Source organism: Hyaena hyaena, unplaced genomic scaffold (genome assembly GCF_003009895.1).
Source record: "Hyaena hyaena isolate Hyena2069 unplaced genomic scaffold, ASM300989v1 scaffold_775, whole genome shotgun sequence".
Classification (NCBI taxonomy): domain Eukaryota; kingdom Metazoa; phylum Chordata; class Mammalia; order Carnivora; family Hyaenidae; genus Hyaena; species Hyaena hyaena.
Genome location: NW_024081400.1, coordinates 152,714 through 176,525, shown reverse-complemented (window position 1 = coordinate 176,525; position 23,812 = coordinate 152,714). Strand labels below are relative to the sequence as shown.

At 46.3% G+C, this 23,812-nt stretch overlaps 1 protein-coding gene across 1 annotated transcript in view; it reads left to right on the top strand.

The window, feature by feature from the left end:
• The window catches only part of CHCHD6 (coiled-coil-helix-coiled-coil-helix domain containing 6), a 196,842-nt gene that overhangs the window by 50,940 nt on the left and 122,090 nt on the right, over positions 1 to 23,812 (top strand). The window lies entirely within an intron of this gene.

Sequence of the window (23,812 nt, the reverse complement as noted above, 5' to 3'; positions counted from 1 at the left end):
ACCAGCACCGTATGATGAAGAGACTGTTCTTTCCGCATTGAATGGTCTTAGTACTTTTGTCCAAAATCACTTGGCCATGCGTGTACGGGTTTCTTTCTGGACTCGTATCTTTATTCTGTCAGTCTCTCCTTCTGCCAATACCACGCTGTTTTGATGACTGTAGCTCTGTGGTTACGTTTTCAAATCATGAAGTATGTATAAATCTTCCAATGGTGTTCTTCTTTTGTAGGGTTGTTTTGGCGATTTGCCTCACCCTCTGCAATTCCATATGGATTTGAGGATTGGTTTTTCCATTAGCAGCAAAGAAAAGATATTGGGAGTTTTGATAGGGTCGTGTTGAATCTGTAGCTTGCTCTGAGTGGTTTATTAGTTTCCTGAGGGTGCTGTAACAAACTTCCCCAAACTGGGATGGGGAAATAAACAGAAATCAAGGTGTGTCAGCGCCATGCTTGGTCTGAAGGCTGTAGGGGAGAGGCTGTTCTGTGCCTTTCTCTTACTTTCTGGTGTTTGCTGGAAATCCGTGGTGCTCCTCCGTTTGCGGCTCCGCGGCTTCAACTGCCGCCTCCGTCCTCACATGGCATTCTTCTCTCTGCGTCTGTGTCCTTATTTCCCTCTTATAAGGACACCAGTCAGATTGGACGAGGAGCTACCCTTACCTAGTATGATTTTGTCTTAACTGATTACAACTCTGTCCTAATTCCCAGGAAGTCCCAAGTTCCGAAGATTGGGTGGACATGAATTTTAGAAGGATGCCATTAAACTCAGTGCTATTAGTACTGTCAAGAATATGCTTCCAGTCCGCGAGCATGAGGTGCTTTTCCATTCTGGGAAGCGTTGTTAATTTCTCTCAGCAATGCTTCCTAGTTTTCAGTGTGCAAGCCTTTCATATCCTTAAATTAATACCGAGGCATTTTTGTCTTTCAGATGCTATTGTAAATGAAATTGCTTTCCTAATTTTCCTTTGGAGTGCTCATCGCTGGTGTATAGACACACAGCTGATGTTTGAGTGTTGGTGTTAGGCCCTGCAATGTTGCTGAGCTCACTTATTCTGATAGCACTCCTGTGGATTCTTTGGGATTTTCTACCTCAACAGCTCTGCCATCTGCAAAGAGAGCTAGTTTTCCTCCGTTCCAGTCTGGGTTCCTCCTATTTCTCTTTCTTACCTATGTGATCTGGCCAGAACTTCCGGTTCCGTTTTGACTAGCAGTGGTGAAAGTGGGCACTCTTATTTTGTTTCGAATCGTAGGAGAAAGACTTTCAGTCTTTCATTGGCTGACTGCAGTGTTGACTGTGTGTTTCACACATGGCCTTTATCGTGATGAGGAAGTCTCGTTTCATTTTTATTTTGCTGAGGGTTTTTATTATGAAAAGGTGTTGGATTTCGTCAGATGCCTTTTCTGCATTAGTTGAGATGATTGTGTGTTTTTTTTTCTCTCCTCGTTCTGTTGACGTGATGTGTTATACTGGTTGGTTTTCTCATGTTGAACCGGTCTTGTGTTCCTGGTATAAATCCAGTAGATCATGACGTTAAAATCCTCATACTATGACGTTGGGTCTGGTTTGCTATTATTTTGTTGAGGATTTTGCCTCTCTACTCATAAGGGATTGTGGCCTGTCGTTTTTTTTACCCCCTTGTGATGTCATTATCTGGCTTTGGTGTCAGAGTTATGCTGCCCGTGTTGAATGGGTTAAGAAGTATTTCTTCCTATGCAATCTTTGGGAGAGTTTGAAAAGGATTGGTATTAACTCTGCTTTAAATGTTTGGTTGAATTCACCAGTGAGGCCATCTGGTCCTGAGCTTTTCTTTGTTGGGAGGTTTTTGATTACGGAGTCAATCTCTATTTACAAGTCAATCTCTATTTCTTTTGATTTTTCTGTTTATTCTAGAGTAAATTTAAGAAATTTGTGTGCTTCTAGAAATGTGTACATTTCCTCTGGGTTATCCAGTTTGGGGGCATACAATTGATGATCATACTTTCTTGCAGTCCTTTTTATTTTTGTCGAGTCATCCCCCATCCCCTAGTTTCGTTTCTCATTTTTAGTTCTTTGTGTCCACATTTGTTTCTTTGTCAGTCTAGCTAAGGTTTTGTCCATTTAAAAAAATCTTTTCAAAGAACCAACTTTTGGTTTAAATGATGATCTGTTAATTTTCTATTCTCTGTTTTGCTTTCCTTCACTTTTAATCTTCACCATCTCCTTCCTTCGATTAGCTTTGGGTTTAGCTTTTGCTCTTCTGTTTCTCATTCCTTAAAGTATAATCTTAGGTTACTGATGTGTGATAGCTCTTCTTTGTTTAATGTAAGCATTTATGTTATAAGTTTCTCTCTAAGCACTACCTTCACTGCATTCCATACATGTTGGTATATTGTTTTCATTTTCATCCAGATCAAGGCGTTTCGTAACTTCTGTTTTCTACTTTGATCCATTGGTTGAGTGTATTGTTTATTTTCCACATATTTGTACATTTTTAAGTTATCCTTTTCATAGTGATTTCTGGCTTCATTCCATGGTGGTCAGAGAAGATTCTTTCTCTGATTTCAGTGTTTTTAAATTTGTTGAGACTTCTTTTGTGGCCTTAACATAGCTCTATGGTGGAATGTTCTGTGTATGTGTGTTAGGTCTAATTGGTTTATACTGTTGTTCAAGTCCTCTGTTTTCTTATTGATCTGTTGTCTAAGTGTTTTATTCATTATTGAAAGCGAGGCATTGAAGTCTCTGACTTTTATTGTAGAATGGTATTTTTCTCTCTTTTATTCTGTCAGTGCTTGCTTTATATACTTTGAGGCTCTGTGTGATATATGTATGTTTATTATTGCTATTTCTTCCCGATGAATTGACTCTTTCATCAATACGCCCTTCTTTGTTTCTTGTGGCTAGTTTTGACTTAAAGTCTTTCTTCCTGACATTATTATACCCATCTCGCTGTTTTGCATGTCATGCCTTTATTTTGTTCTTTCAGTTTCAACCTAAGTGTCTTGGATTTAAAGTGGGTCTCTTGTCGACAGCATGTAGTTGGATCGTGGTTCCGTCTCTTCTGCCAGTCTCTGCCTTTTGACTGGAGCATACATTTACATTTAAAGTAATTACTGATGAGGAAGAGCATAATCCTGCCTCTTTGCTGTGTGTCTTCCATATGCTTTATAGTGTGCTGACCCCCATTTTTTCCACTAATGCCTTCTTTTGTGTTTACGTGATTTTTTTATATGGTGAACCAATTTGATTCCCTTCTCATTTCTTTTTGTGTATATTCTTTAGACTTTTTCTTTGTGGTTACCATGGAGATTACATTTAACATCCTAAATTTATAACAATCGAATTGAATTGATACCAACTTAACTTCAGTAGCATAAAAAAAAAAAAAAAACACAACAAAACACCAAACCTCTGCTCCTAATTTATAGAGACAGAAAGTAGACGAGAGGGTTACCAAGCGTGGGGGACAGGAAGAGGAGGAGTTAACTGTTTAATCCACGCAGAACTTTTCTTTGGAATGATGAAAAAGTTCTGGAGATGGATAGGGTGATCATCACGTAATATTTTAAAGGCATTTAATGCCAATAAAACTGTACACTTAAAACTAGTAAAGTAGAAAAATATTAAAAACACTGCTTCTATACAACTTTGTCTTCCTCTTTATGTTCATGTTTTCCCAAATTATATATTTATATATCATGTGCCCAGTAACAAACTTATAATTATTTTTATACATCTGTCTTTTAAATTATGTGGGAATAAAAAAATGGAATACAGACTGAAAATACAATAATACTGGCTTTTATATTTGCCTGTGTATTTACCTTTACTAGAAATCTTTAATATGGCTTTAACTTTTTCTCTAGATGTCTTTTCATTACAGCCTGAAGCACTCCCTGTAGCATTTCTTTTGGTGCAAGTCTAGTGATAATGAACTGGTTCAGGTTTTATTTGTCTAGGGAGGTCTAATTTTCTCCTTCATTTTTGAAGGAGAGTTTTTTGCTGGATATGGAATTCTTGGTTGACAGTTTTTTTTCTTTCAGTACTTTAAATGGGTCTTCCTATTGTCTTCTAGCCTTCATGGTTTCTGATAAGAAATCAGCTGTTAATGTTTTGAATACGTTATATATGTTATATGTAATGTATATGTACATATATAATATACATATGTAATATATACATAAACAAGTTTCTTCTCTTTTGCTGCTTTAAAGATCTCTTTCTTTACTGTTTTGATATAATGTGTCTCGATGTGGGTATTTTTGAATTTGTTCTTGAAATTTGTTGAGGTTTTTGGATGTGTACATTTATGTCTTGCATTTAATTTGGGGAGTTTTAGCCATTATTTTTTGGGATATTCTTTTTTTTTTTTTTAATTTTTTTTTTTTAATGTTTTATTTATTTCTAGGAGAGAGAGAGAGAGAGACAGCGTGAGCAGGGGAGAGTCAGAGAGAGAGGGAGTCACAGATTGAAACAGGCTCCAGGCTCTGAGCCGGCAGTCAGCACAGAGCCCGATGCGGGGCCCGAACCCACGAACCGCGAGATCATGACCTAAGCGAAAGTCGGACGCTTAACCGACTAAGCCACCCAGGCGCCCCATGTTTTTGGATATTCTTTCTGCTCATTTCCCTCTTTCTTCTCCCATGGAAATTCCCATCATGCAAATGTCAGTGTGCCCCAACCTCCTGAAACCTCTGTTTTTCTTTCCCTCTTTCTTTTTTCTTTCTGCTCCTCAGCGTCAGTACTTGCTGTTGCCCTATTTTAATGTTTGCTGATTATTCTTTCTGCATGTTCAGACCTCTGTGAATTTTCATTGGAGCTATAGGATCTTTAGTTGGTTCTTTATGGTTTCTATCTCTTTATTGGCATTCACATTTTGTTTATGTATCATTTTCTGATTTCCTTTGTTATATGTCCATGTTTTCTTTTATCTCTTTGAATACACTTCAGTGATTTTTATGTAGGAAGTCTGACGTATGGGCTTTTTTGGGGATCATTTCTATCAGTTAATTTTGTTCCTTTCAATGGGCTATAATATCCTGTGTCTTTGTACGCCTTTTGATTTATTGTGGTTGTAGCTGAACACTGGACACTGGGGTTATAACTCTGTTATAACTCTGGAAATCAAATTCTTCCTTTATCCCATGGTTTGCAGTTTTGAAAAAGCTTTTTTTTTTTTTTTTTTAACATTTATTCATTTGTGAGAGACAGAGAGAGACAGAGCATGAGTGGGGGAGGGGCAGAAGAGAAGGTTACACAGAATCGGAAGCTGGCTCCAGGCCATGAACTGTTAGCACAGAGCCTCACCCTGGGCTCGAACTCACAGGCTGCAAGATCATGACCTGACCTGAAGTTGAACGCTCAACCGAATGAGCCACCCAGGTGCCCTGGAAAAAAAAATGTTTTTAAAGGCCATAGCAGTCCGCTTGTTTAATGACTTTCCGAAGTAGTTTTGCAAAGACTGTATTCCTTGTTGTGTATAGTGACTGAAATCTCCATTCGCTGAGTTTATATCAGCTGCTATTTTGATAGAAACTTCTTTTAATGCCAGGGGCTAAAATAACAACAACAATGACAACCCACCAGAAAATAAAAGCAAAACAAAAATCCAGACACTCTCTCAGTCTTGAGAGTTTGGCTTGTGCCGGAGCACCCTTTCAACAGTTAGGCTTATGTGGAGCCTAGAGGTCAGCCCAAGATGAAGGGCTAGGTAGGGCCTTCTCCAGTCTTTTCGGAGCACGTGTGTTGCCCTAGGCCTGTGCGTGGCTTTCTAAATGTCTTGTATATATGAATGGTTTTAAAGATTTTTTTTTAAAAAGTCATCTCTACACCCAACACGGGGTGCACACCTACAGGCCTGAGATCAAGAGTCACATGGTCCACTGACTGAGCCAGCCAGGTGTCCCTGTGTATATGGATTTTTAAAAACGTCTTCACGTTTCAAAGAATCTCACCCAGCTTTTCTTCCCGGGCGGTCTGTCGTGTGTCTGCACTGTTCTCTTTTCTCCAGAACCACCTGCCCCCTGTTCAGCCCGAGTTCTGCATCCGGCGAAACGGGAATGCCGTGCCTCGCATCAGTCCTTCAGGCAGCCCCCAGACAGGTGGGGAAGACCATCCACGGTGATCCATGCGTGAGGTCTGCCCTCTCTGCAGCCAGACACCGGGGTTCTGCACTGGGAACACGGGGCGGGGTGGGGGGGGGGGGACAGGTAAGAAGGTGCCACCAAGCATTTCTGCTGTTTTCAAATTGCCCTTTTCTTGGTTCAGCGTCCTCTTAGTTGCTGTAAACTTTTGGCTGTTTTTCAGAGTTCCGACATAGTTGGTTCTGATAGTTGCTGCTTGTCTTTCAGTGTTTCTGTGGGAAGACGAGAGGTTGGAGCTACTTTGCCATTTTCCTTTCCGTTGATGGTTCTTCTCTGAGTCAACATGCTGGTGGCTGCAACATGGTCATTTTGTATTTCTGCGAGTTCTACGTTTATTAGTCGGTATTCTCCGATTAAAACAAGTACTTTATTTTCTCTCTTTTCTGTTTAGTTGATATTGATACAGATTTAGGTGTCTGAACAGCTTATTACTTTCAATAATTTCAGTGAGATATAATTTAAATGCAGTAGACTCTACACACTTGAAGTATTCAGGTTGATGACCTTGGCCAAGGCGACAGGTAGCAACCTGTAGCAGTCACCTCGATCGAGTTACAGGACATATCCTCTCCGGAAAGTTTTCCCGTGCTCCTTTGCGACGGCTGTTTTGTTTTCACATCTTATTTAGCAATAATTCGAGATTTACGGGAAGTCGCAAGGACCGTCGAGTTTGGCCCCCACATACCCTTCACGGAGTTTCCCCCAGAGGTTACGTCTTGCATAGAAAGGCAGTACAGTATCAGAGTATAAAGGTGGGACAGTACGACATGCAGGTACAGTTCCGCGTCTGCCACAGATTCCTGGAACAGGGAGATCGGGCTTTCCACGAGGCCTCCGGTAATTCCTCTGTGGCGCCAGTGCTCTGCGAAGTGGTCCTCACGGACGCTGCAGGAGTTAAGGAGGGGAGACCTCGCTATTCTGGATGGGATTCTTCTGTGACACCACCCAGGAGGGACAGCTCAGGGCATCCTGGTACAGATACATGGGGGTGGGTCCAGGCCCTCCAGTGGGGGTGGGGCTGCAGTGTTTTCCGCAGTGTTAGGCTGGGTAGGCTTGTTATCATCCAGAGTTTCCGTTAGGCCTGGTCCTTGGGCTAGAACAAGCCAGCTTCTCTGGGGGCTTCGGGCTCCCCTTAGCATCCCCTTGAGCCCCCAGTCCAGGAAACAGGAGGCAAAAAGAAACCTTAGGAAACTCCCTGTTGTGTCTTTCTTTGGGTCCCAGGGCCCCTAGCCAGACCCTTCTCCCTCTCCAGATTTTCCTATGTTTCTTTTGTACGTGTGATGGCCAGAGGATTTAGGTGTATGACCAGAAGGAGTAGAAAAAGGTGCATTTGTTCCTGCAAGCGTCTTATTTTTTTAAGACCCAGATTTTGAAGATTTTTGACACTTCCCGTGGGACTTCTCTCCATAAAATGATAATAGCGGTTGTTACATTCCTACCAACAGCGGATGAGAGTGCATGTGGCCGGCGCCGGGGATTATCAGCCTTTTTTAATCTTTGTCGGTCTGATAGACAGAAATTGATGTCTCCTAGTATTTTTGTTTCTTGGGTTTCAAGTGGAGGTTGAATATGTTTCATGTTTATTGGCCTAAGTTTTTTTTCCCCCCTCACTTGAATTACCTCTTCTTCTCTGAAAGAGAGAGAGTTGAAGATGGAAAGAGGGGTAGTCTGCTGCTGTGGTCCTTACGGTCCAGTCAGGAGATGAAAACCACGGCAATCATTTGAACAGAGAGAACTTGTTACCAGGAATCAATAACGACGTACAACATGAGCAGGTTATTGGAGGGTGAGATGCGAACGCCGAGGCGGGATGGGGGTCGCGACTGCAGGACCCCTCTCTCTAGGACTGGGGTGCCAGAGGGACGAGGTCGCAGCTCTTGAAGCTCCGTGAAGGGAAGGTCCCCACGGAAACCCGGAGTCTCGAAGGCGCGCTCACTGGGGCTTTCGTCTCGGGCGCTGGGATGTGTGAAGTCTCCTCTGCGGGTTTGGGGAAACCTGGCCCCTGGCATCTGCCGCTGCCGCTGAGAGGCACTGCCCTGCCAGTGAGGGGCAGTGCCAGGGCGGTCGCCCAAAGCCGGAAGGTGCGCAGAGGCGCCCAGGAGGCAGGAGCAAGCCTTTCTCCTCCATCCTGCGGGTTCCTTCTGATGCCTCCCGTGGGAAGGACTTTTCTAGAACCAGCTGGCCAAGCCCACATGCGATTTGCAAGCTTCCCCGCCCTGCATCACAGAGACCAGTGGGACCCGAGGTAGCGGGACTTGGCGATCAGCGTGGCTGCCGGGGACGTGGCTCGTGCTGAGCATGGGGTGGGAGGCCGAGCCCGCTGTGCCCCACCCATCCTGGTTCCTGGTCCTTTCATAGCTGGGACAGCTCGCTACCCTGAGGGTGATTTCAGGGCAGCCATGTGCTCTTTGTGCCACCCGGCCCCCAACTGTATTTTGCATCTATTTTGCATCTGCTTTGCATACGGATACTGTACTGCGTGCTACCCGTGTGCATGTCCTGTGTGACACAGAATGGGGTGTAACAATGGGGCTGGACCTCCTGGGGATGGAAGCATTTTCAAGCGTCATTTTAATTACGTCGGCGTCTCCCTTTACTTCAGAACTCGTCTCCCCTTTGCCATTTGGTCCAGTGAGATGAGGTTTCTGTTCACATTCCGGTCAAAGCAGAGGCTCCCCGTGGCTGGAACCTGGATGCACGCACATCTCTCATCCCCTATCCCTGTGTGCTCTTCCCATTTGGACAGATTTAATGTTTTTAAGGACCGGACAGTGTAAGTATCTTACTCACAGGGCCTGAGAGTACTTGTTGGATTAATACTGATACCAGCAGCAGCGGCAAGAATATTTCTTCTACATATAATCACTCATTTACTTCTCACATCAGCCGTGTGAGTAGTTACCATTACCGTATTTCATCGGTTTTTTTACACTTTTCCGTCTCCGAATTAGGGATGCATTTCATACCCAGCGATGTCTTAGAACTCTTTTTTTTTTTCCTTTGGCGGTAATGGAATAACGGTTCATCTTATAGTCTGTGATCTTTTTGATTCAGTTAAATTTAGTATTATTTCCGTTTTATGGATCAGGAGACTGGGGCTCACAGAGGTTAAGTATCCTGCCCCAGGCCGCCCCGCGAGAGCGCAGCAGACCTGGGCTGGGAAGCCTGGCCTCCCGTCTCTGGGTCCTGCTCTCCCTCCCCTCCCCCTTCCTGTCTGAGCCTCTGCGGAAGATGGCTCCCATGCCATCCTGCCTGTCTGGGCTCCGGCCACCCTCCCAGGGTGGCCTAGGCTCCCCCTGCCATGCCAGCTTTTCTTTCCCCGTGTCCCCCGTCTGGCAGGCTGTCATTACTTTCTTTCCCCTTGGAACCCCGTAGCGCTTCCCTGTGATACCTACATCGGTGGGTCACCTGTGGCTTCCGTTTCGTGGGGTTTCATTTTCCAGGGTGTGCAGACTCCAGGCCATCCAGTCAGGAGACAACCACATGTGGCTACTCTTACCCATGTACACCCTTTGGGAGGGAGGCTGGGTTACATTTTGGAGTCCGGGGCACTCCGTGTTTTCCTACCATGTTAGCTGAATCACTGTTTCTTCATAGCTCAGCACCAGATGGAGTAGTTGGTGTGTGTTTTGGGGCCGTGTTGTAGGAGAAATACTGGCCTTGGACCCTCGACTTCACTTGTGAGTGTCGCGAGGTGTTCACACTCTGGGAGACACACCGGAACGGGCGTGGACTATGGGAGGCCTGGCCTCTCCCTACACAGGGTCGCCCACAGCCCACTCTCCGTGGAGGGGCTCGGCTCACATGGCCAGGTGCGGCGGCCCTGCAGCAGGTGCTCTGAGCTCCTCTCTAAGGGTTTGTCCATTGAGAAAAAAAGGCACTCTCTCCATTTTCAGATTTCAGCATCAAACTCTTTTGGGCTTCATTTTAAATGCTTTCACTGAGATGTAATTCCCCAACCATACATTTCTCTCTTTTAAAGTGTCTGACTCGGGGTGCTTGGGTGGCTCAGTCGGTTGAGCATCCAACTTTGGCTCAGGTCATGATCTCGCAGTTTGCGGGTTCGAGCCTCATGTCGGGCTCTGTGCCGACAGCTTGGAGCCTGGAGCCTGTTTCAGATTTTGTGTCTCTGTCTCTCTCTGACCCTCCCCTGCTCACGCTGTCTCTCTCTCTCTCTCTCTCTCTCTCTTTCAGAAAAAAAATAAATAAAGCGTTTGACTCAATGATTTTTAGTATGTTTTCAGAGCTGTGCGACCATCCCACAGTCTAAGCGTGGAACATTGTCATCACACTCTCTGCCTGGAACCCGCTGCTCTCATCTCCCATGACCCCCTAGCCCCAGGCGGCCACCAGCCTGCTTTCCGTATCTATGGATTTGTCTGTTCCGGATGTGTCACGTTAGGGGACTTCTACAATATGTGATCTTTGTGACCGACTTCTCCTTGTGTGTAATGTTTCCAAGGTTTATCTGGGCTGCGGTGTGTGTCAGTACACCCTTCATTCTTATTGCTGCACAGTGTTGCGTGCTTATGCCACATTTTATGCGTCTCTCAATCAGTTGATGGGCATTTGGCCTCTTTCTGCTTTCTAGTAATGATACTGTGAACATTTGTGTACACGTTCTTCTGTGGACGTACGTTTTCATTTCCCATTTCAATCCCATAGGAGGAATTGCTGGGTCCTCCGCTAATTCTGTGTGTAGCCTTTTGAGGGATGGCCAGATTGTCGTCCACAGAAGCAGCCTGGGCCGTGTTACATCACACCAGCCGTGTGCGGGTTCCGGTTTCTCCGTATCTTCACCAGTACTTGTTATTATATCATCCTGAGTATAGCCATCCAGTGGGTGTAAAGTGGTATCTCCTGGTGGTTCTGATTTGCATTTTATTTTTTTTAAGTTCATTTATTTTGAGAGGGAAAGAGGCAGAGAGAGAGGGAGGGAGGGGAGAGGCAGAGAGAGAGGGAGACAGAGAACCCCAAGTAGGTGGAACCCAATGTGGACTCAGTCCTATGAACCGTGAGACCATGACCTGAGCTGAAACCAAGAGTTGGATATTCAACCGACTGAGCCACCCAGGTGCCTCCTGGTTTGCATTTTCTTTCTTTCTTTTTTTAAATGTTTGTTTATTTTGAGAGAGAGAGTGTGCTAGTGGGGGAGATAGAGAGGGAGAGAGAATCGCAAGCAGATTCCACACTGTCAGCGTGGAGCCTGACGCAGGGCTTGATCCCACCAACCCTGAGATCATGACCTGAGCTGAAATCAAGAGTTGGATGCTTAAGCGACCGAGCCACCCAGGTGCCTCCTGACTTGCATTTTCTTAAAGGCTAATGATGTTGAGTATTTTTTTACGTGCTAATTGGCCATGTATGTGTCTTCTTTGGAGATGTCTATTCAGATCCTTTGCCCATTTTTAATTGAGTTATTTGTTCTCTATTGTTCGGTTGTAGGAGTTCATTGTATGTTCTGGGTGGTAGTGCTTTCCGTGTTAGGTAACTTGCAAACCTTACTCTCCTGTTGTGGGCACCTTTTCACTTGATGGTGCCTTTTGAAGCACAAACGTTTACAATTTTGATGAAGTCCAGTTTATCTTTCTTTGTTGCCTTTGGTGTCATATCTTAGAAGGCTCTGCTTAACCCAAAGCCCCGAATGTTGACACTTCTGTTTCATCTGGGAGTTTTATAGCTTCGCTCTTACATTTAGGTCTGCGATGTGCTTGGAGTTAATTGTTGTGTATGACATAAGGAAGGGGTCTATCTCCATTCTTGTCGGACAAAAGCCTGGGTGTCCAGTGGTCTCCCGCCAGGTTCCGGCATCTTGTTGAAAAGAAAGGTAATATTTAGTTTTTCACTGGGCTAGATAGTTGATCTCTCTTATATGTCTTATCTGCCCCACTAGGCTACAAACTCCTCAGGGCAAGGCAAAGTCATATCTTACTTATCGTTAATTCCCTTCAGCATCCAGCTCCGTGTCTAACATACCCTGGACTCCGGACTGAACCAGAGTGTGCAACAGAGACCTGATCGACGGGGGTATGAGAAACTCTTCCTCTTGATTGAGTCTCCAGCATCTCCTAGACCCCGCCAGTGAGCTCACGTCACAAATTCTGCAATAAGTGAATCGTAGCAGTATTAGGATGTCTTTTCTTTTTAAAAAAAAATGTTTTATTTCTGAGAGAGAGAGACAGCGTGAACAGGGGAGAGTCAGAGAGAGAGGGAGACACAGAATCCAAAGCAGCTCCAGGCTCTGAGCTGGCAGTCAGCACAGAGCCCGACGTGGGGCTCGAACCCACGCACCGCGAGATCATGACCTGAGCGAAAGTCGGACGCTTAACCGACTGAGCCACCCAGGCGCCCCTTAGGATTCCTTTTCAATTTTCTTTTAACTTCTTGTTATTTAAAGAACAAAGGCTCAATATGATGCTTATGTTTGTAACACTAATCTTTTTTTTTTTTTAATGGCACCCACAGGCCGGGCTTGGGGATTTGCCCATCTAGAATCTGAGATTGTCGTCTTTTCATTGTATCCATTTTTATGTGTAGTTTCTATTAATGGCAAATCATAATGATTTTCCAGTTTTGCTAGTTATGGAAAGTTTTAAAACCAATGTAAGTGAAAAAGTGAGCTGGGGCGCCTGGGGGGCTCAGGCCGGTGGAGCGTCCGACTCTTGATCTCAGCTCAGGTCTTGATCTCAGGGTCATGGGCTCAAGCCCTGTGTGGGGCTCCATGCTGGGTATGGAGCCTACTTTAAAAAAAAAAAGAGAGAGAGACAAAAAAGTGAGCTAGAAAAATGTTAAATAAGGTGAGGCACAAATGTGGCAAAAATCACCAGGGGCACTCAAATAATAAAGTTAGGGATACACCTAAGGGAAGATGCCTCGTTTTTAAATTTTTCATTTTATTTTTGAATAGGTAATACCTTGATACGACTCAAAGGGAAAAACGTACAAAAGGCATACAGTAAAAAGTCCTCTTCACCCTGCCTCCCTGCCTTGGGCTAAGACTTAATGATTTTTTAAATATATTTGTCCAGAGGGGCACCTGGGTGGCTCAGTCGGTTAAGTGTCCGACTTTCGCTTAGGTCATGATCTCGCGGTTCGTGGGTTCGAGCCCCGCGTCGGGCTCTGTGCTGACAGCCAGCTCAGAGCCTGGAGCCTGTTTCAGTCTGTGTCTCCCTCTCTCTCTGACCCTCCCCGGCTCACGTTGTCTCTCTCTCTCTCTCTCCTAGAAATAAATAAAAATATTAAAAAATATATATATTTGTCCAGAGGTTTCCGATGCGTATACAAGACAGTGGCCCTATATAATCTTTTCCGTCTGCTTAACACACTTGGTTCCTTACTCTTTGCCTGGTTCTCCCTCACCGTGGAGTGTTGTTCTTGACCTGGGCTCGTCTGGTCATTCTTGACCTGGACATTGAGTCCTCAACACTGGGGGTCCCCTGTGGCCATCACACAAGGGTCTCAAGCAGGGAGGGGCAGAGGCAGGGGTGTGTCCTCTTTCAGGCAGGGCAGCTGCCCAGTGACTTACACACGTGTCTCCTTGGGGGGATCTGGAACCCAGACCACCTGAGACCAGTTACTGGCAAGATAGAGCGGGATCACTGTGCTCAATCTAGGTTGGCCGCAACTTTCCCCTGAGGCTGGCAGAGGGGCCTGCTTTTCCTGAGCTCAGAGTCTTTTGCCTCCCACAAAACGTGGGATGGTAGCAGCCTTGTGGGAATGGCCACAGGATGGCCACGTAGTGTCTCCTGCAGGATCTTTACGTGGGGGGGGGGGGTGGCCCATGGACGAGCCAAGGCAGGTGCCTGTCCCCTGAGAAGTCTGAGGTTGGCACCCCATTTCCGAGCTCAAGAACTAGAAGTAGTGATGTTCTGATCTGGCCTGATGCTTTGGTAGCATTGAGATGCAAATTCTCGTTCTCGCCCCAAGTTTCCTGCAGCAGAACTAGATCCCTGCAGTTTTTGCCTTTAAAGCTCCTTCCCCTGGAAGTGCATCTTTTGGGAGGACTCTTTGTTCTAATCTAACTGTTGGAAGACACCAGAAATGCCTCTGGCTCATGACTGGGTTCTCGGAGTCCAAGTGGGCGGCGGGGCATCGGCCAAAGGGTCAGAGCTGGTGAGGGGGTGACCTGAGTCAACGGGAGACGTGGCCGGGAGAAGGTGCTGGCCCGTCCTGCGCTCAGCCGGACGTCAGTGCCCCGCGGCCCGGGCTGCGGCCCACCCGCTTTCTTCCTCCTGCCTTTCTCCGGCCCTTTCCTTCCCCGTCTCTCTCCCAGCCCGTATCCCCCGCTCTCTCGTTTCCTGAAGGCTGCAAGCTGGACGCCCCGGGGCTCTTCCTTCCCTTGCAGCACCCAGCGTCAGAAGCCCTGTTCTCACCAGCAGCGAAGGCAGGGGTGGGGGTGGGGGGGGCACCGTTCCGAAGTTGGAGACTCGGGCAGGGCCGAGGACTGTCACCGGGGAAATGAGAACCAGATGTAGAGATCCCGGGAGGCCGGGCCAAGTCGGAGCAGTTGCGAGGAGAGGGGGCCGGAGGAGGCTGGGGCTTGGTGGTCAGACTCATTTGTGCGTTTCAGCCTTTTGTGGCTTCACTGGTGTCGGTGAAGCCAGCAGCTCGCAGCACGGCAGTGAACAACAAGCCGATGATTAATTGCCCTTTTTAAATTGTAATTATGTCACTCACCAGAACCCGTGAACATTAATTCTCGATTTACAAAGTGAGTAATTGAATAATGAAGGGGCTGCCTGCCTGTTGCGCTCCGTTCTTGCCCATGCGTTTCCACCGTGCCGGGCCCCCGTGTCTCTCCCCGGCTCCGGATGAGGCCCGCTTCCGCGGTGATGGTAGCGCGCGTGCCGGCCTTCTGATGGAGGGCCGTCTGGCCCCGCTTTGCACTGAGGGTGGGTGAGGCCCAGGCTGATGTCACATGCTGTAGAGAAAGGGAGGCCAGCCATCTGATTCCAGTCCGCTGCTGCTTTTGACTGAGTTCTCTTCCAGCAACGAAAGCTGGCTAACTCGAGGAAGAGAACATGCCTTTATCGGAAGGATGTGGGAAGGATGTCGGGAAGCTCACAGAGGCTAAGAGAAAGCCGAAGAAGAAGCAGGCCTTGAAAGGGGCGCCTGGGTGGCTTAGTCGGTTGAGCGTCCGACTTTCGCTTGGGTCATGATCGCTGTTTGTGGGTTCGAGCCCCGCGTCGGGCTCTGTGCTGACTGCCAGCTCAGAGCCTGGAGCCTGTTTCAGATTCTGTGTCTCCCTCTCTCTCTGACCCTCCCTTGCTCGTGCTCTCTCTCTCCTCGAAATAAATAAAAATATTAAAAAAAAAAAAAAAAAAAAAGCAGGCCTTGAAAGAAGACAGCCGGAAGCCGGGTCCGGGTAGAGATGCTTTTAGGTCATTGGTCCCTGGGAGGGTTCAGGAGGGACCCTACTCCAGCCTTCCTGGTCTGTCATTTTGCTTCCTGAGCGAATCACACGCTTGGCGGTGGCGGTGGGCCACTGAGATGGACTCTCTGGCCGAGAGGGAGCATTTTGGGAGGGGAACAGTGCTCCCAGCCCCAATCATGCTGCTCGTGCCCGAAGAGAAATCAGAGACCTTCCACAAAGCCCTGTCCCCAACCTGTGCACACCTGTCCCCCTGTTGTCACAGAAGGGAGGGTGCCCCCTGGAGAGAAGTCCACACAGAGGAAGGACCATAGTGCCGGGCTCACAGGTCTGTATCAGCGGGCTATGTGAGGGCTGCAGGCTGGGGCCCCGGTCCTTCCCGCTGGCTGCCCGTTTGGGTGGGGGTGCCATCGGGTGCAGCTGGATCAGATCCACGGTCGTGGCTCAGATCCACAGTCGTGGCCTCGTCGTGAAAGAACTGAATCCCAAAGAGAAAAGGGATCGAGTACTTTCCAGAGAGGGTAAGAGGGCACTGCTATGAGTAGGGGAGTGCTGGCCGAATGTGTGTGTCCCTCACAATGTCCCGATTGACACCTAATCCCCAGTGTGATGGTATTTGGAGGCGGAGCTTTAGGGAGGGGATTAGTCAGGAGAGTAGAGCCTTATAACGGGCATTAGTGCCCTGGCAAAAGGGACCCCAGAGGGCTCCCTTGCCCTGAGGACTCAGTAAGAAACTGCTGTCCATGAGCCAGGAAGCCGGTCCTCATCAGCCACGGAATTTGATCTGAGGCTTTGATATTTATTCCAGACATGTTTCTGTTGTCTGTAAGCCACTCCACCTAGGTTATTTCGTTGTAGCAGCCCGAAAGGACCGAGACCAGGGGCTTCGGATTCCCAATAGACCCGCTTGTCTTGCTCTCCTTGGGAGATGCCGTGCCTCGTGCAGAAAGAAATCTTGAGAGCTGCCTGTGGCTTCTGTGATCGCCAGGGGCCGTGCCAGCCCCACTCAGGGCGGGTGAGACTCCGCTGTACACCCCCGGCCTCACAGCCTTCTTGTCGTCAGCGGTGCCTGGCGCCACGTGGCGTAAGGAAGCTGCTGGCGCGGTCGGGACCTCATCTCCTGGAGTTATTCTCTCTTCAAGGCCTTGAACAGAGATCTCCCTGACCGCAGACTCACCGTCTGGTTCGCTCTTCTTGCTTTCTCTTTCCTTTGGAGCTTTCTCTCTGCTTTCATTGCCTTCTGGAAACTTCCTCCTCCTCCTCGTCCTCTTCTGATTTCATCTGCCTGCCCAGGGCAGACCCCCATCATGCTTCAGCTCCCCTCTCTCTAGCCTTCATGAGATCCCCACCCCCCCAGCTCCCTGCAGGCGCCCTCTGCCCCCGAAGTGTGTAGAGCTGCCGGAGAGCGCCGAGGGGCGGCCGTGCACCACCTGGGTGCACACCCACCGCACGATTTGCACGGACGCCTGTTGTGTTTGCCCACCGGGGCTCTTTCACAGCCTTCCCCCTCCCAGGCATCCCTCCCGTTCGGCGGATGCCTTTGCATGCAGCTCACGGAGGGAGGGGCGCCATCTAGTCTGGACTTTCCCCCGGGCGCGGACCTGGGGTCTTGACCGCATTCCGAGGAAAGGTGTTTTCTGGCCCTTTGGTCAGCCGTTGTCCTTCTGGCTTATGCTTCTCCGTTTTTCCTCCCTGTCGGCTCCTTCCCCTTGGCTTATGTACTTGCCCGAGGTTCCCAGAGCACTACTTATTCATTTTGCCCACTGCCAGTGGTGTTAGAAGCTGCGTACCCTTCTGCTGTCCTTGTGATTATGTTTCTGTTTCAAAGATTTTTAAATTTGAAACGTTTTAGGCTCACAGAGAAGTTGCAAAGATAGTGCAGAGGTTCTCATGTGCCGTTCCCACAGTGATGGCATCTTTTATAACCACAGTGCGGGTTCTTGGCCTCGGCACTACTGAAGTTCGGGGCCAGATCCTTGCTTGTTGTGGGAGGGGGGGCTGCCTTGTGCATTACACGGTACTTAGCAGCATCCCTGGCCTCTACTTGCTAGATGTTGGTAGCTCTCCTTTAGATGTGACAAAAGTGTCTCCACATGTTACCCAGTGTCCCCTATTCACCTTGGTTGAAAACTACTCTGTATTCGTTTCCTTTTACCGCTGTAACAAATTACCACCTGCTTCCTGGCTTAAGACCACACGAACTTACCCGCTTATGGCTCTGTGGGTCAAGTGTCTGAGTAGAGTGGCTCGATTCTCTGCTCAGAGTCTCACCGGGATGAAATCAAAGTGTCAGCTGGGGCTGCAGTTCTCACTGGAGATTTGGCGAAAGGATCTGTTCCAGGCTGATTCTGGTTGTTGGCGGAATTCGGCTCCTCCCCGTGCCTTCCACGTGGCCTTGCGTCCGCCAGGCCAGCAGCAGGTGTCCAGCCCTTCTTGTGCTTTGAATCTGGGATTCCTTTTTCTGTCACCAGCTGGAGAAAGTTCTCTGCTTTTAAGGGCTCATGTGGTGACCCTGGGCCCACCGGATAATCCAAGATAATCTCGTCTCATTCATAGTTTCCGGAGACGAGGGTGTGACGTTATTCCGCCAGCCACGCACTGCCCCCGCGCAGCGGTCACAGCCGGGAAGTTGACGTTGTACCGTGCATTGATTAAACCTCAAACCGTATTCAGATTTCATCAGTTTTCACGCGCACTCATTGTGTTTTTTTACGGAATAGTTAACCTGGCGTGTATTACTGTCAGATGTTGTCATACATTCATTTATCACATACACGTATGCATATGTATCTGTGTTTTTATGTAATGTTCACCACTAGAAAACAAATGTCCCACCAACCCCAGAGAGGCTCCCTGCAACCCTGACCTGACAACCCTTTGTCTCTGTGAGCATAATTTTGTCATTTTGCAAGCGCTGTGTACATGGAGTCATGTGCTCTGTCACTTTTTGAGATTGGCTTTTGTCTTACTCAATACAGGGGGTGCCTGGCTGGCTCAGTTGGACGGGCATGTGACTCTTGATCACCAGATCATGAATTCAAGCCCTGCGTTGGGCATAGAGATTATGTACATACATACATACATACATACATACATTTTTATATTACTCAATATAATGCCCTTGAGTTCCGTGCAAGTTACTCTGTGCCTCAATCACTTGGTCCTTTTTAGTGCCAAGTAGTATTCCATTGTACGGAGATACCGTTTGTTTACCCATTCTCTTGTTGGAAAGGCTGAATTGTTTCTGAAGGTTTTGGCTGTAACACATAAAGCTGCTACGTATGTGTAGACAGACGCAGTTTTCTGCTTAAACCTGGCTTTTGTTTGTCTCTCATGCGTGCTGCAGGAGCGGGCTTGCTGGGTCGGTCATTGTGTGTTTCTGAGACGCTGCCGAAGCATCTTCCAGAGGGATGGTGCCGTTCCCATCTCTACCAGCAGTGGGTGAATGATCCAGCCATTCTGTGTTCTTGCCACTCTGGGGACTGTCAGTATTTAAGATAACGTGAGCATGTGAAGGAAAAGAATGTCAGCATATCAAATAATCAACCATTCTAGAAGAAGTGTGGTTGTATCTTACTGTGGCTTTGATGGGCACTTCCCTAACAGCTAATGATGTTGCGTGTGTTGTCATGTGTTTTTCTAGCATCCACATATCCTTTTCGGTGACGTGTCTGTTCAAGTCTTTTGTCCATTTTCTGATTGGGTTTTTTTTTTTTTTTTAATTTTTTTATTTATTTCTAGGAGAGAGAGAGACAGCGTGAGCAGGGGAGGGTCAGAGAGAGAGGGAGTCACAGACTGAAACAGGCTCCAGGCTCTGAGCTGGCAGTCAGCACACAGCCCGGCGCGGGGCCCGAACCCACGAACCACGAGATCATGACCTAAGCGAAAGTCGGACGCTTAACCGACTAAGCCACCCAGGCGCCCCCTCTGGGTTGTTTGTTTTCTTCCTGCTCAGTTTACAGAGTTCTTTACATAGAACTGAATACAGCTCCTGTAGCAGACATGTGCTTTGCAAGTATGTCTCTACGGTTTGCCATCTCTTCATGGTCTCACCAGTGTCTTTGTAGAAAAAAACATTTTTAATTCTGATCAAGTCCAGTTTGTCAGTGTGTCTTCCTTTACGGCTCATGCTTCTGGCGTCAGAATCTTTAAGAACTCTTTTGCCTAACCCTGAGTCTCGAAGATCTTTCTCCTATGTTTTCTTTTTACAAATTTGATCGTTCTATGTTTTACATTTAGATCTACAATCACTTTTGAGTTTATTTTTTTTATAAGCTGTGAGGTTGAGTTTGCGTTTTCCTTCTTTGTTTTAAAAGTGGTGAAAAGACTATCTTTGCTCCATTGAATTGCTTTTGAGCCTTAATCAGAAGTCAGGTTGAACGTGTTTGTGTGGCTCTGATTCTGGACCCTCTTCTTTTCTGTTAATCTGTGTGTTTATTTATCTGCCAACATTACACTGTGTTGATTACATTAGCCATATAGTGAGTCTTCGAATTGGATACGGTGATTCCCTCAATTTTATTCTTTTTTTTGCAAATTATTTTAGCCCTTCTATTTTTTTGCCTTTCCATAGACATTTTAAAACCCTTTTTTAATGTTTAGTTTTGAGAGAGAGACAGGGTATGGGCGGGGGAGGGGCAGAGAGACAGGGAGACACAGAATCACGTATATGTACACACATATGTACATACATACATGTATATTTATATACATATGCTGAATTCAGTATGCTGATATTTTGTGGAGCATTTTTATATCCTCATTTTCATTAAGTCATTAATTATTCATCTGTTGTTTTCTTTCTCTCTTTTTTGGGGAGTGATCTATATGTGGTTTTAAGTATGCTGACCTCATAAAATGAGTTAGGAAATGTGACTTCTGTTTTCTGGAAGAGAATTAATAGTTTTGGTGATACTTCTTTTTTTTCAATGCTTGGTAGAATTTGCAAGTGAAACCATTGAGGCCTGGAGATTTCTTTTTCAAAAGGTTAACTATAACTATCAGTTCTTTCAAACTTACTAAACTCTTCAGATTATCTATCTCATCCTGGGTAAATTTTGGTTGTGTGTAGTTTTTGAGGAATTGTTCCCTGTCACCTAAGTTGTTGAAGTTGTGTGTAGGTTGGTTGTCGTACAACCACACTTCTTGTCCTCCACTTTATTGCCCTTCATGGATACCGCAGTTTTTACACATTGAAGGTTTGTGGCAACTCTTTGTCAAGCAAGTCTATAAGTGCCGTATTTGCTTACTTCTTGTCTCTGTGTCTCATTTTGCTAATTATCACAGTATTTCAGACCTTTCATTGTTATCATATTTGTTATGGTGATCTGTGATCAGTGATTTTATTTTAATGTTTATTTACTTCGGGAGGGGAGGGGCAGAGAAAGAGAGGGAGACACAGAATCTGAAGCAGGCTCCAGGCTCTGAGCTAACTGTCAGCACAGAGCCCGACCCGGGGCTGGAACCCACGAACCGTGAGACCATCATGACTGAGCTAAAGTTGGACGCTTAACTGACTGAGCCGCCCAGGCGCCCCAGAATACGTTTAAAAAAATGTTTTTTAATGTATTTATTTTGAGAGAGAGAGAGAATCCCAACCAGGTTCCTAACGTCAGCACAGAGCCCTATGTGGGGCTCAAACTCACTAACCGTGAGATATGACCTAAGCCAGAGTCCCAGCTTAATGACTGAACCACCCAGGCACCCCTTGAACCCACGAACCGTGAGATCATGACCTGAGCCGACGTCGGACGCTTAACCAGCTTAGCCACCCAGGTGCCCCTGTGATCAGTGATTTTTGGTGTTACTATTGAATTACTATTGTAACTGTACTGGGGTATCCTAGACTGTGCTCATAGAGGCCAGTGAATTTAACTGGTAAGTGCCGTGCGTGTTCTGACTGCTTCACTGACAAGCTGGTCCCCCTTCTCTTTTCCTCTGTTTGGGCTTCCCTGTTCCCTGAGACATAACAATATTAAAATATTGAATAAGCCTACAGTGGCCGCAGGGTGAAAGGGGGAGTTGCACATTTTTCACTTTAAATCAAAAGCTAGAAATCATTTAGCTCACTGAGGAAAGCCATGTCGAAAGCCAGGGTAGACCATGATCCGGCCTCGTGAACCGAACAGTCAGCCAAGCTGTGAATGAGAAGGAAAAGTTCTTGAAGGAAATTACTCCAGTGACAGCAAATGATCAGGAAGCACATCAGCCTCAGCACCGATACGGAGACAGTCTGAGTGTTCTGGATTGAAGGTGAAACCAGCCACAGCATTTACTTAAGCCAAAGCCTGTCAGGAACTCTCTTCAGTTCTGTGAAGCCTGTGAGAGGTGGGGAAGCTGCAGAGGAAGAGTCTGAAATGAGCAGAGGTGCGTCCATGAGGTTTAAGGAAAGAAGCCATCTCCACAACATAAGTGCAAGGTGAAGTAGCAGGTGTCAGAGCTGCAGCAGGTTCTCCAGAAGGTCTCGCTGAGCCCATTAACGAAGGTGGATCCACTAAACAACAGGTTTTCAACATAGACAAACAGCCTTCTCTTGGAAGAAGATGCCATCCAGCACTTTCATAGCTAAAGAGGAGAAGTCCGTGCGTGGCTCCAGAGCTTCAAAGGACAGGCTAACCCTGGTTGGGGGCCATTGTAACTGTTGGCTCTAATTCGAAGTCAGGGCTCATTCACCATCTCAAAATCCTAGGACCCTTCAAAATTATTCTCAGTGTGCCCTGCTTGTGCTCTGTAAGTGGAACGACAAAGCCTGGGTGGCAGCACATATGTTTACAACATGGATTACTGAATATTTTAATTTAAGCCCACTGTTGAGACCCACTGCTAGATTCTAAAGAGATTCCTTTCAGAATATTACTGCTCGTTGACAGTGAACCTGGTCGCCCACGAGCTCTAATGGAGACGTAGGAGATTAATGTTTTTGCACTGCTAATACAACAGAACAAAACATAACACAGTGTTATCCAATCCACAGCCCATGAATCGAAGAGTAATTTTGACTTTCAAGTCTTATTTTTAAAGAACTATGGGTAAGGCTATCGCTCCCATTGATAATGACTCCTTTGATGGATCTGGGCAAAGTGGATGGAGAATCTACTGGAAAGGATTCACCATTCTAGATGCCACGAGGAGCATTCGTGATTTATAGCAAGAGGTCCGAATGTCAGGGTGAACAGGGATTTGGAAAAAGCCGAGTCCACCCCTCATGGAGGACTCTGAGGGGTTCAGGACTTCAGGGGAGGAAGTCACTGCAGATGTGATGGAAATAGCAAGAGAACCAGAATTAGAAGTGGAGCTTGAAGATGGGACTGAACTGCTGCCACCTCATGATAAAACCTGAATGGGTGAGGAATCGCTTCTTATGGCTGAGTAAAGTGGTTTTTGAGACGGAATTGACTCTTGGTGAAGATGCTGTAAAGATGGTTGAAATGACAGCAAAGGATTTAGAACATTACATCAATTTAGTTGATAAAACAGTGGTGGGATGTGAGAAGACTGACTCCAGTTTGGAGAGAAGTTCTGTGGGTGAAATGCTATCAAACAGCACCACACGGTACAGAGAAATTGTTTGAGAAGGGAAGAGTCCATTGATAGAGCAAACTTCATTGTCTTATTTTAAGAAATTGCCACAGCCATCCCCCTCTTTAGCAGCCTTCACCATGATCCGTCCGTGGTCATCAACGTTGAGGCAAGACTCTCCACCATCTAAAAGATTACAACTCACTGAAAGCTCAGATGATGGTTAGCATGTTTTGGTAATAAGTATTTTTTACATTTTTAAAAGACAGTGTCATAATACACTTCACAGACTACAGTATAGTATGAAAATAACTTTTATATGCAGTTGGAGGGAAAAAATCATTTGGCTGATTATTGTGATGTTCACTTTATTGTGGTGATCTCAAACTGACCCCACAACATCTCCAGAGTATGCCTGTGTTCTTCTAACATCTGTGGGGTCTGTAGTGATATCCACTCTTTCCTTCTTACATTGGTAATTTGTTCTTCTCTTTTTCCTTTGTCAGTTTTATTAGAGGTTTATCAATCTTTTCAAGCAATGGACTTTTGGCTTGATAGTTTTTCTGTTTTCAATTTCATTGAGTTTTGCTTTTGTCTGTTGCTTTCCTTCCGCTTTCCTTATTTTGTCTTCTTTTTCTAGTTTCTTGAAACCTGAGCTTAGATTATTAATTTGAGATTATTCTTTTATTTTAATATAAGCATTCAGTGCTGTGTTAGTTATAAATTATTCCCAAATTTAATGGGTTAAAACAATATTATCTTACAGTTTCTGTGGGTCAGGAATCCTGGTGCAACCCAGCTGGGTTTC